The 12717-nt window shown below is 44.4% G+C and overlaps 1 long non-coding RNA gene across 2 annotated transcripts in view; it reads left to right on the top strand.

Moving 5' to 3' along the window:
- The window catches only part of LOC116452783, a 29696-nt gene extending 17762 nt beyond the window's left edge, over positions 1-11934 (top strand). Inside the window, exon 3 of one of the 2 annotated variants that reach the window (XR_004243601.1) lies at positions 11614-11934. This is a non-coding gene — a long non-coding RNA (uncharacterized LOC116452783). Of the gene's footprint in view, positions 1-6251; positions 7051-11613 lie in introns of those variants that run through there. The other variant, XR_004243602.1, reaches the window with a different exon arrangement.
- Positions 11935-12717: the final 783 nt, after the last annotated feature.

Genomic DNA, 12717 nt, shown 5'->3' with positions numbered 1-12717 from the left:
TAAAGGACCACCAATAAAACCTATTTTGAGCTGCAGGATGCTTCAGTACATCAATATGTGGGGTGGTAGTGGGACTGCAGGGCACCTGAGGAATGGCAGCACTTCCTTAGGTCATCGGTCTACTCCAAAAGCTTTGTTGCTTTGGTGTTAGAAAACTCAGCACTGCTAAATTTCAAGTTAAAAATTAAAAAAAGAAAATCTGGTTTACCTCATCTAGCAACTGGCAATCTGATGCTGCCTCTGCCGAGAAATTGGGCTTTATTCTCATGTAAGCAAAGGAAAAAAGAATGAGTTCATTGGCATTCTCCTTGCACAAATAACATCTGCAGCACTTCACAAAGGCAGCAGATAAAAGTAACATTATTTCATTTATCAGAAATAATGGGAAGGAAAATGCAAGGGAAGTACTTGCTTGAAAGTGTGTAGTGAGATAACTGTGTGTGAAGTATTGGTTTCTTGGAGTTTGGCAGCAATTTATTTATTACAGAACTCCCTTCTGAGTGCTACTTCTGACAAAACATGACCATCAGTGACATGGATAAGGATTTTGGAAAGCTGAGGCTTTGAAAATTCATTTGGGAGCATCTCCATTAGGGATCATTAGAACCAGTCCCTGCATGTACAAGGAAGACTCTGGATCCAACTCCTGCTGGCATAAGTATTTTGTTTTTACACAAAAATCCTTAGTGCTGAGAGCAGCAAGGAGACACAAAATATAGGGCAGCAATATCCTTTTTAAGTATTTTGGTGGTTGTTTTTTTTTTTTAATCATCATTTCTCTTTGCTGCTTCTTTTCTCTCGTGGTGCAGTCCTGGAGAAAACAGTATAAATTCCTCAGTGCTCAGTTTCTAGTGTGTATTTAATCTGCCTTCATTCAAATGGTAATAGATCGTTACAGGGATACCTTCACACAGGTGCCTGGTGTGTATAATACCTCTTCATTACAGCGCTGAGGGAACTGGATCCTTTTTTTTTTAAATATTAATCTCTTTAGGTTTTCACAAGCCGTGCCACACATCATAATTTTAAGGTCCCATCTGATGACTCATTCTATTACTCCCAAGCCCATGCAGAGCAAGGCAAGAGACTGTCTGGCTCTCCAGCTCTGCTGTGTGGAACCCTGTGTGGAACCGGAGCTTTGTGAGGATTCAGGGGAGGAAGCTTTGTTAAAGGCACAAAGAAGGCAGCTGAAATGGAATGAACAGTTTGTCTCTATCCTTGGAAGTGTCCAAGGCCAGGTTGGACAGGGCTTGGAGCAACCTGGGATAGTGGAAGGTGTCCCTGCCCATGGCAGGAGGAGGAACTGGATCAGCTTTAAGGTCCCTTTCGACTCAAACCATTCAGAGATTCTGTGATTGTCTCAGCTCCCTCACAGCCTCCACTGGGTTCACCAGCCCTGTGGCATCCACTGCTCACTCCCAGCGCACAGATGTTGAGGTTATGACGTAAATAAGTTGGGTTTCATCCCAGGATCCCAGACCTGATCCCTTGGCACAGCTGCATCCACAGCAGTGCCCTGTGTTGGTTCTTGCCCCGTGGGCACGTTGCAGGGAGCAAAGCCAAGCTGTCCCTCCCTGGAAGCTGCAGCAGCGAGGGAGCACAAAGGATCTCTGCCCCAGAGCAGCCAGGTGGTGACCAGCATCTCTCACCTCTTGCCACAGATCCCAGCCACTGGGTTTATCATGGGAATCACAGCACAGCCCAGGGAAGCCGCCGAGGCTGTCCCTGCAGCTCACCTGCACCAAGGCAGCCCAGAGGGGATTAATGCAGTGGAGCTTGGACAGCTTTGCCACCCCATGGCCAACATCCGCCCAGCTCCTCCTGGAAGTGTCACACAGAGTTGTGTAGGACATTCAGCTGATCTCTGTAGGACAGACTGAGCTATTCCCGCTGCCTCCGTGAATTTCTACAGATGGAGCAATAAGGCACCAGTCTGGTGCCTACAAAATTTGTACCTGATCTGAAATGACCCTGAGACTAAAGAATTTTATGGCCTTTTTGTTCTCCCCAGGAGAGCCTTAAAAACAACCCCCCAGCATAAAAATGGAGAAAGACAATTATTAAAGGCAGTAACTACAGCACTGGGGACTGTAACTAAGAAAGGTTCTCAGAAACAGGGATTTGGAGCATGACGTGCTGAGGAAATTCATGCTCCTTTAAACAGGAGCAGTTGTAAGCGTGACAGTGCATTCCGAAAACATGTTTCAAGCGTTTGGGACCCTGAGAGATTATTGAATACTGCACATTACCAGGTGTGAAGAGAAATTAAGGAAAATATCCCAAATGGAAGACGGGAGCAGCAGAAAAGTTCCAGCAGAGCTGAAATGATCTGAAAATAAGGAAGAGAACTAGGAGGGATTTATGCAGCTCTTCATTAGCATGAAGAATGCTGTCAGCAGAAGGGAAGGAAGAGTAGATACATTTCTGACAGGAACAGGTCCTTACAAACTCCAACTGTAAGAGTTTCCTGTTCTCTCCCGCCACCTGTTTTCAGCTCTAAGTGAAAACTAAAAGCAGAACAAGAGAAGTTGTAAAGAAATTCAAGATTTGTCCAATACTACATGAGCATGGACCATGTCAACTTCTGTTGGAAACACAGGATGGATTGCTTCCATTCCTTTTCCTTAAGGAACTCAGCCCTTTTATTTTTTCCATAATTAAAATTATATATATACGCCTCCCCCCTGCCATATATTTATATTCTTGGAAACATTTGCTTGGAAAACATAATCCAGACTTATTGATGGCTAAAATGCAGAGCATTAAGAGAAAACAGGGAACTTGATTGCTTAAATCTTTAAAGTCTGGAGAGAGAACAGAGGGAGTTTCTGTAAAAGCAAAAAGACACACAAAACTTAGTGTTGGAAGAGCTTCCACATCTTGACTGATTGTAATTACTTGGAACTTGGATTTTAGTAATTTTTGTCTGTTAAGCAAAGTTCTGGCTGGGAAAAGGAAGGTATATCATTAGGCTTCTTCCTTGAAAAGGTTCTGTTTCCAAGATACTGGAAGTATGGAGAGACTTCCAAAGGCAAATTTCAGTTCGGCACAGTCAATTAAAGCTGAATAACAGGATAAAAAGTCTCCTTGGATAACTCTTGGCCCTGGTGGTAGGTGAGCACTATATAATTAGCACCAAGCTGGCAACTGTTCGTAGAACGTTTGACAGAGGAATGTGCTCCCTCCCCAGGGATCCCTTCTCCCAGCCAAAGCCTGCACTGCCCTTTCCTGGGTGTTGGGGAAACTCAGAGGAAAAAAAAAAAAAAAGAATTTTTTTGCTTCCTACATCCTCATGTCCTTCCTGGAAGGAGCTTGGGAGCCCTTTCTCCTCTGTCATATTCAACTTTCTCTGCTCACCCAGGCAGTGATGCGTGGCAGAGCTCTTCAGAAAGCTCAAGCAATCACTTGAGGCCCTGGGATAGCAATCAGCTATGCAAAATGACTATCATCTATCACTCTGTGATGTCTTCGGGAGACAAGTGAGAAAAACACGATCTTGGGTGTTTTGGTGAAGAAACCACACGATAAACAAAATCTCTGCAGCTCCACACAGCATAACCTGGCAGCAGAAATTCCAGACATCACGCTCCAAACTTCATCTGGAGCAGCCTGCATCCTGAAAACAAATCTGGGGAGAGTTACTATATACTGGAACAGCCCCAAAAACCAAGAAAAAGAGAGAAGTTACCAGGAAAATATACATCTTGCTTTCCTCAAGTCTGTGCATAACATAAGACATCTCCAGTATGACAGCACTTCCAGCCAGCAGGGAAAGGAGTGGATGAATGAAAAACCATCTCCCTAAGCTTTGGGTGGTGAAAAAACACAGATTTTTAAATAGATGTTTCCCCAGCAGTGTTCAAGGCCAGGGTGGATGGGGCACTGGGCAAACTGGTTTAGGGTGAAGTGACCCTGCCCATAGCAGGAGGGTGGAAGGAGAGGAGCTTTAAGGTTCCTTCAAACCCAAACCATTCTATAACTTTATAACACCAAAGCCGATGTATTCCTTTGTAGTGCTCTTGCCACAAATCATTTCCAAAGGGAAAATTGTAATGTGACAAACTGAATTTCTGGTATTGGAATGAATCCAGCTGGAAGAAATGGGTAAATCAATAAACCAGCAAAACCCCTGTGTGCAAATAGCCAGAAATTACCTACAGAAAATCACTCTCGAGCCTGCTGGTTCTCAGTAGTGCAGCCACCACGGCAGCTCCAGTGGCTGTGAATTTACAGCTGCTGTCTTCTCCATAGTAACTTAAGAGTCTGCCTGCGCACAGAACAACAGAATGGTTTGGGTTGGAACGGACCTTAAAGCTCATCCAGTTCCTCTCCCCAGCCATGGGCAGGGACACCTTCCACTATCCCAGGTTGCTCCAAGCCCTGTCCAACCTGGCCTTGGGTACTGCCAGGGATCCAGGGGCAGCCACAGCTGCTCTGGGCACCCTGTGCTAAGAATCTCTAATCCCGTGGTTTTCTCTAAAGAAATTTCAGACATTTTACTCAACAGTTAAAAAAAAAATAAATTAAAAAGTGAGCTAGATTGCATTTGTGAGAGGTTAAAAGCAGGTACAAGGGCACTTACAACAGACGAAAACAAATTGCAGGTCTGCAGCCTCGCTCATCCACACTGACACCTCCAGGTGCTCAGCCTCGCTGGGAAAGGATAAAACGTTTCCCTTAAGTACGGTGCTAATGGCCGTAATTGGGAGATACCATCCTGAGTGCTGAACCAGCAAAAGCCCCCAGCTGGCCACAGGAACATCTCCTAATGTTCAATTAAGATAAGGCTCAGTATACCGTTCTGCAGTGTCTTTTTTATTTTTTCTTTTGCTGGGTGGAAGCTTTTGAGATCGATATATTTAAAAAAAAAAAAAAAATTAATATAGCCCATGGTTTCAGTTCCACTGGAGCCCTATTAAACATCTCTCTTCACTCAGCCCTCGTGCCTAATTGCCATCAGCCCGAGCACGTCACTTCTGGAAACCTCTCCTCCTGTTCCAGTTCTCCTCTGTTCTCAGCTCAGAGCTGTTGACTGGAAGAGTCCCTTTGACACCACAGGAGACTGGCTGCCAGTCAGCAGGGCTGTGGCTGCAGCAGTGCCTTCCCAGGACATGGAATTAGGTCTCCATATGGAGTCTCTGCTGTGGGAGGGGACAGGGGACAGTTGTGCCATGGGTAGGTACTGACCCAGGCAAGGCTTTGAGACAGAAAACCGCAGGGGCTGGTTTTGGGATGGTGCTCCCAGGTGCTCCCATGCTCCTGACTCATGAAAAGTTTACAGAAGCCCTGACACATTCCATGAATTCAGGTTTTACTTGGGAAAAATGGCCGTAATAAAAATAAACCAAAAGCAGGGGCAAAGCAATCTGAAAACACTGGTTCAGTTACACATTAGCAGTGGCAAGTTTAGCTCATTTTTTAACATGCACTCAAAGTGACATTTAATCTCCAGATTAATTCAAATTTTATTTCAAAATATGAAGGGAAACTTGGCACTTAAATTAACTTTCCATCCCAAAGTGATGTTTTTTCCTCTACTCTCATTCACTGGGAACATCGGCACACCTTTAATTACAGTTTCACCCCAGATGATTATTCTGCTCCACTTTGCAAACTCAGCCAAGAAATCACCTACTTATACAGCTTTTGTGTCTTTACACATCTCAGGGCACCTGAAGAGCAGAGGCAGCTCCTCTCCCTGCTCCCCAGCCTGCTGTCCCCACTCAGGACAGTCCCAACCTTGACTCTGGGGGCCCCTGAGAGCTGTGGGATCCCTGTGGAAAATCCAGACAGGAGATGACGTTTCCTTGCTGCCCTCCCGTGGACATGCCATGACCACAGTCACTGGTACTTGACTAAAAATCCTTGGCTTTACATGAAGATATTGGGCTTGGCTCTCCACCTGGATTGTTTTCTCTCCTCAAAAATAGTTGCATTTACCAAGACAATCAGTGTTTTTATGTGGAGGGAACACAGAGATGTTTCTAGATCATAAATTGTAATCCAAAATCTCTCTGGTACACAAAGATTAATATTTAATGTCTGTTCTATAATGTAATTTCTACAGACCAATCTTTCATCTTCAAAACTTGATCATCATAGACCTACAAAAGTTAGACTTCAATATGATAACAATACTTTATGGACACAGTGATTCCTGAATTCCCTCGCTGTCTCCCACCGGCAGTGATGGTGTTTCTGTGAGTCTTAAAAAATGAGCTAACACTTTTAATTCTCTATTTTCTCTTCAGCTTATATTCAGTACCGCTGAGCATCAAGTGTGAAATGCTAGGAGGAGCCAGATCAGTGCCAGGACAAGATGAGAAGCAGTACCTTTGCAATTGAGGTCATCATCCAAGGATTAAAAACAGACTGTGATCTAACTCCATCTGTTAAGTGTCTAGGGACTCCATGTCTAGTACACAAGAATGCTGTCCTCATAATAGGAATTTTGGAAAGATCTTCAAGAAATCCATCAACTTTCCAGTTGGTTAATGAATCTTTTTTTTCCCAAATGTTAGTCAAATACCTCAGATGCTCAGTGTGATATTATGTACAACAGGCCCATGAACCAAATTCTTCCCCTGTTTTGCAGCTGCTGTAATTTATATTTCCCAACAAATCACGACTTTGCCTTTTCTCGTCCTGCCTTAAACAGTGAAGGAAGGGAGAACATGACCACTCCAGGCTGCCCAGAGGAAAGAAGGACAAAACTGCTAAATTGACTCAGTGTGAAAATGTCACACTACCCTGGTGCAACCCCTGGTGTTCTCAAGAAGCAGAGGTGGAAGGAGCCAGCTCCAGATGCTGGGTAGTTTTTCTTCCCTACAGGAAAGTAACATCAAATGCTGCTCTCAGGCACAGGAATTGCTCTGGGAATTGAGAGCCCTCCATCCACAACCTCCTTTCTGGTGTCTTGACATAATGCAAGTTAAAATCTTGCACCACAAACTCTGAAGAGCTGCCTAAAGCATCATAAAATCATACAATGGTTTGGGTTGGGAGGGACCTTAAAGATCATCCAGTACCACTCGTCTGCCACCGGCAGGGACACCTTCCACTGTCCCAGGTTGCTCCAAGCCCCGTCCAACCTGGCCTTGGACACTTCCAGGGATCCAGGGGCAGCCACAGCTTCTCTGGGCACCCTGTGCCAGGGCCTCCCCACCCTCACAACAAAGGACAAGATACTGGCCACAATTCCAGTTTGGCAGCCACTTCTCTTTCCTAGCTAAAGAATTGATTACTTCCCTAAGAATAGTTACTTTTCTCTTGCTAACCCTGAGATGAAACACTGCAGACATCCAGAAATTCTGCAAGCCCCATCTTCCTTAGATTTGCAGTAGGAATATTGCCACTGGTTTTGAATATGCAAACCTCCAGATAGTGAATGTGAGTAGTGAGGGCTCATTTCTAATCTAGAGTGAGTTAATGGACAAATCCAGCTAGTAGAGGATAAAGCTGCTTATACACTGACCTGTAGTCACAGAGCTGCTGCAATCATCTGAAAAAATAAATCCCAGCAAAGCCAAAAGCCAGCTCATGGCTCTGGTATCAGCTCACCTTCCTTGAAAAGACTGCAGCCATGTGAGCATTTTGGTCCCCGTGCTCTATTAGGTTCACAAAAAGGTACGTGCCTTAACTTGTGCCCTCTGCGAGGGCGTTTTATGGGCTGTTATTTGAGCAGGTATGTACAGGTAACCCTCAGGTGTCTCTGGGGGTGTGGAACACAAGCCTGTGTGGGACAGTGATACCCACACAGGCACTGAGCTTTGCAGCTTGTTCTGATTTCCAGTACAAGCCTAACTGGATTTCAGTGATTGATTTTTGTCTCTCCCCAGCCCGCTTCACTGCCTCCCCTGGAAACCTACAGCATTTAAACTTCCTCAGCCAAAGTTAGACCATGAAGATGTGGATCCTTGGCTTCTGTACGAGGTCAGAGGCATTTGGCAGTTTTACCCATCTCAGACCCCTAGAGATGGGAAGAATCCAGGCATTTCATTCCTGAGTGTATCTGCAATGCACAGTCTTTTCACACAGCCATATAAAACCACTGCTCCCCTTGTGTGTTATCAAGGTTGCTCAAACAAAGGACATTGTATCTAAGCTAAACACACACGGTGTTTTCAAACCAGGAGTGTCCAGGAAGCCAACAGCAACCTCGCTCTTGAAAATATGATGACAAACAATGAGTTAATTTTGTTTAAATTAAGGTTCTACTGCATTAGAGGTTAATTGCCAGGTGGGAGCAATATTTTGGTTAATTGTTCTTTACTCAAAAGGTGGCACATCTTAACTGAAATGCCAACTGCAGGACCACAAGTTGCATGTAAAATTATCCTTTCTTTGACAGCCATGTTCCCTGGCTCCTTATTCCCCAGATTTCCTGGGAGCTTGGGTCTACCTTAGAAGCAGGAAGGCATTTCCAGAAATCAGGAGCTTTGCTTACTGCCAGAGCACGATCCCTACCAGCTGCTTCCCTTGCTGAGCAGGGAGCACAGGAACGGCAAAGACATGTGCTGCACTCCCCAGGCTGCCTGTGAACCATGACATGTCACTTTTGAAGTCACCTCCTTTCCAGTATTTGAGGTTTGATTGTCCCAAGGCAGGAAGCAGGAGCTGATTTTAGCTCCTGGAGCATCTCGAGAGCTTTAGGAGATGGAAGGCAGAGAGAAATAAGGGACAGGGACTGCATGTTCCTCCATCAGGGCTGAAGCTCAAGCCTTCAAAAGGAGAAAGAAAGATGACAGAATAAGGATATACCTTTCAACAATCACTTAAAGAAATTCCTTATCAATCTGTTTTTGTGGGAATCAATTGTGTCCCAAAGTCAATGACAATTCCAACAAACCCACCCTGAATGAGCCCAGTTGAGGCCAGGTGCTCATCTATGGATTCCCCTCCGGTTCCTGCAGATGTCTCTGGGATGTGTGTTTCTGTAATGTCTGTCTGATGTTATTTTTTTTTCCTGTGTGCATAATATTCTTTTTATCCCCCAAATTTAATTTTCTAACTTGTTGGCTTTATTGCTTAAAATTTTAGTAGAGGTTTTGGGTGTGCTGCTGACAAAATAATAATTTATATTGTATCAGTCAGTATCACTCCATTGTCTTAATCTTTCATAATGGTTTTTCTGCAGCTTCCAATTTTCCTCCGAATAAAACAAATTACTAAGCAAGTGGAATATCTTCTTGTCATAATAATTTAATATTAAAATGTCAATAAGATTTGGTACACACAGCAGAGGGCACAGAGGTACAGAGGCAGAGCAGAAATGAAGTAAACTTAATAAAGTGAGTGAGAAGGTACAATAGGGATTGAGGTTGGCTCCTGCACTGGATATGAAAGAACCTTTTTATCCTGCAGTGCAGTACAAACATTGTGTAAGCAATAAAATGATTGCAGGAGCACTTCTTGCTGCTGCTGTTTGCTGACACTCAGTGCAGCACCAGTCCTTGTGGGGAGGGAGCAGCACTGGATGGGGACAGCGGGTGGCACAGGGTGGGAAGGAGGGAATGGCCAGAGGCTGGTGGCACACCCTGCCCTCTGCAAGGCCATTCCGTGGGGTTCCTGGCTTGTGCGTGGGTGAAGGCTCCGGTCTGTGGTTCAGCATCCTGATCCAGCCTTCGGGGCAGGATTCGTGCTGGGAAGTCTGAGCCCTCCATCAGCAGGCAGACCTCAGCACTCACTTGTGAATGTTCTCATGAAACTCAAGCCTTCATTTTGGTCAAATTCTCCTTCTGATACAAACTTAACAGATTGCATTGGCAGACGAGTGCTAAATGCTGTGAATTTATCTAGAACATAATGAGTTCCCTAAAAATGTCTGGAAGCCTCAGGAACAGATATGTCCCTTCCCCCCTGCTGAGATGGTCAGCAGGACATGCTTTGGGAGCAGTCCTGATCTTCCTTGGGCAGCCATACACGTCTTTGTGAGATGAAAGTGCAGCATTACAATGACAAATCCAGAATAATTCAGGTTGGAAGAGACTTTAGAGGTCACCCTGTCCAACCCACTGCTCAGAGCTGGGCTAGCTTCAAAGTAGCATAAATTCAAAAAGGAAGCACATTTGCATGAGCTCCAGGACCTTATTATCTGTCTCTGTTCTGTCTCAGGCTAGAGGGAAAGCTGTTCCTGTGTCTAAACCACCCTTTTCTCTCCTGCAGCTATGGAAATGGGTGTCGCATTCACAGCTGACTCTTTCCACACAAATATATCACCGTTTGAAGTCCCCCTTTTCAGCACCTAAGGTCTCCTCCTGCAGAAACACGACATAGGGCTTGATTTAAGTGTGCAGCTTTTCGTAATTCCTGGGAAGGAACAAAAAGGGAGAGCTGGAGAAGCCGTTTTCCCTTTTCACAAAGGAATGTCTTAATGTCTTACACCATAGTTCCACCCTGCATAGCAAGTAGGCACCATTTTGATGTCATTTTAACCAGAGACTGACAAGAGTCAGCTGAAATATGTCTTGCTCTATCCTAAAGCCTTCCACAAATAATCCCAAGGGTGCCTGGGCCACACAGGATGGCAGCAGGACACTAGGGAGCTGCAGAAATGTTCCCAGAACTCAGAGCATCAGGAAGTTTGATGAAAGTTGGTTGAGTCTTCTGCTCACATTTTTTTTTTACCAAGAATGAATAGGAAAGGTCCTTCATCCACTCTGGGAGGTTTTTCCTTATTAACTGCTGCCCTCCTATGTGTAAAAATGAAAGTGGTAAAGACCAAAGTCCTTCGAACAGTCACAATATCAAATGTCAGGGTGATTTAACTGTCAAGAGCTATAAACAAAGCTCCTAGAAAAGGAGGAATTTTTGAATCCCTATGCCAGTGAAAGGCTCTTTGCTGCTGTATGGTTTGTTTCCCAGTTCTCAGACTGTACCAGTTTAAAATCAGTCAGCACTTTTCTCCAGGGCTCATTCCACAGGACTAATTGCTCGGATAATAGGGAACTGATGCTGATGTTCAGCCAATATTTTCCTCTCTTCCCCTGTGGGCACTTTCTGGCTGCCGCCAGGAGTCCCTGCCTCTGTTTCTATCTACATGTTAATGCTCCTATCTACAGCCTAAATACCTGTTGCTCACTGTAATTGTCCCTCCTCAATTCAAATTTTAGCTCAGCAACACTGCCATAATACAGCTTTTATTTATCAGATTACTCTCTGTCATTTCTTCTTAATTGTTTTTCATTTGTTGACTTCTTCCTGGTGTTGAAGTGGTCGTAACAGAATACAATTTTCTACATGTGCCCAGCTGCTCTTTTATGGACAATATTCTCATCTTTTCTCCCTCCCAAGCCTCTAGTCTTTCAGCTCTAATTGTCTGGTGGACTCGCAACCGTGCTGCATTGCCAAAAATATATTCTGAAATATCAGATATTTTGGTTTTTCCATATTCTCCAGCCCTGCTGAGTGTGTCCCACCGACCAGCACCAATCAACCCCACCTACCAACCCATCCATCCATTGGTTTCATCTCATTGTACATTGCCTCATTGCTTTTCTCTCTTGGTCCATCAGAGTTTTTCCCAGAATGGTTTTCCCATTGTTGTTTGCTATGCCTTCCAATTTAGGTATCACCTGGGAATTTAATTACTGTGCTTTCTACCTGTTTTTCCAGGTCAGTAAGTGTGATTTTGAGCAAGACTGGACATAACAGAAGTCCCTGAGGTAGCCCTAGCACAGCTTCCCCCAGCTAGGCCTTGCCTGCTGATGTGGCACAGCTCACAGCGTCCTGGCTATGCTCAATCCATATGGAATGACTTGCCTCCAAGGAACTGGACTGAGTTAGTTTTTGAGTAAGGGTTTGTGAGTCACTGTATAAAATTATTTACCGGAGTGCAAAATGACAAATAAAGGTTTGGCATCCAAATTTAACAAAACATCTAACCCAGCAAGTTCCTTTCAGTAAGAAACAACACCTGCTCTCCCTTCTATATCCTCCTCTCCTCTGGGGTTTACACAGGTCCCCTTATCTGTCATTGCATCATTTACCTGAATAGGTCACAGAATGCTTTGGGTTGGAAAGAACATAAAGACCACATAGTTCCAAATCCCTTCCAGAGGGAATGTCAGCTTCCTACCAGGCCTTTCCAGGATCTCCCTCTCCTGTCTGCATCCTGCCCTGTCGGGTCTGTCTGGGAGCAGCAGCACTTTTGGTTAAAGGGCAATGCTGGGTTTCTCCTTCAGAGAAAGAACCCGTGAGTGCAGCCCATCCCATGCCAAGCCCACCCTGTGCATCCACACCTCCAGATCCTGTGGTGGACTGAGTGCAATAAAACTAAACAGAATGGACCTTACATCCCACTCACCAACAAATTGCTCATTAACAAGACATATTTTTTTTTAAATTTAAAAGTTCTTGTACTGGACTGTGTCTAAAACCTCTCCACTGTGTAGTATTGTTCATTTTCAAAGAGCTGGCCTATATGTGAATAAATTCTCCTTAGTTCCTCAATCCTTCTGCAGAGAACTGAGAGGAAAAAAAAAAACAAACAGCAAAAAAGAACCAACCCAGAAATTATTTGTAGAATTGTTTAGAAAAATCTTTTCAAAATATGAAGTGAGTTGAAAATTATTTAAAAGCTCTAGAGGGCAAGATTGATAAATAAAGTATAAATTATGCACTATTATCTACCGAACCCACAGAGTGGTGCTGCATCCTACAGGGCACTGCATGCTCATCCATGGGCCAGGACTGCATCTGGATAAAGCTATCACCTAT

The sequence above is a fragment of the Corvus moneduloides genome, chromosome 17, assembly GCF_009650955.1.
Source record: "Corvus moneduloides isolate bCorMon1 chromosome 17, bCorMon1.pri, whole genome shotgun sequence".
NCBI classification, from domain to species: Eukaryota; Metazoa; Chordata; class Aves; order Passeriformes; family Corvidae; genus Corvus; species Corvus moneduloides.
The sequence above is the reverse complement of the archived record's forward strand: the minus strand, read 5'-3'. Positions and strand labels throughout refer to the sequence as shown.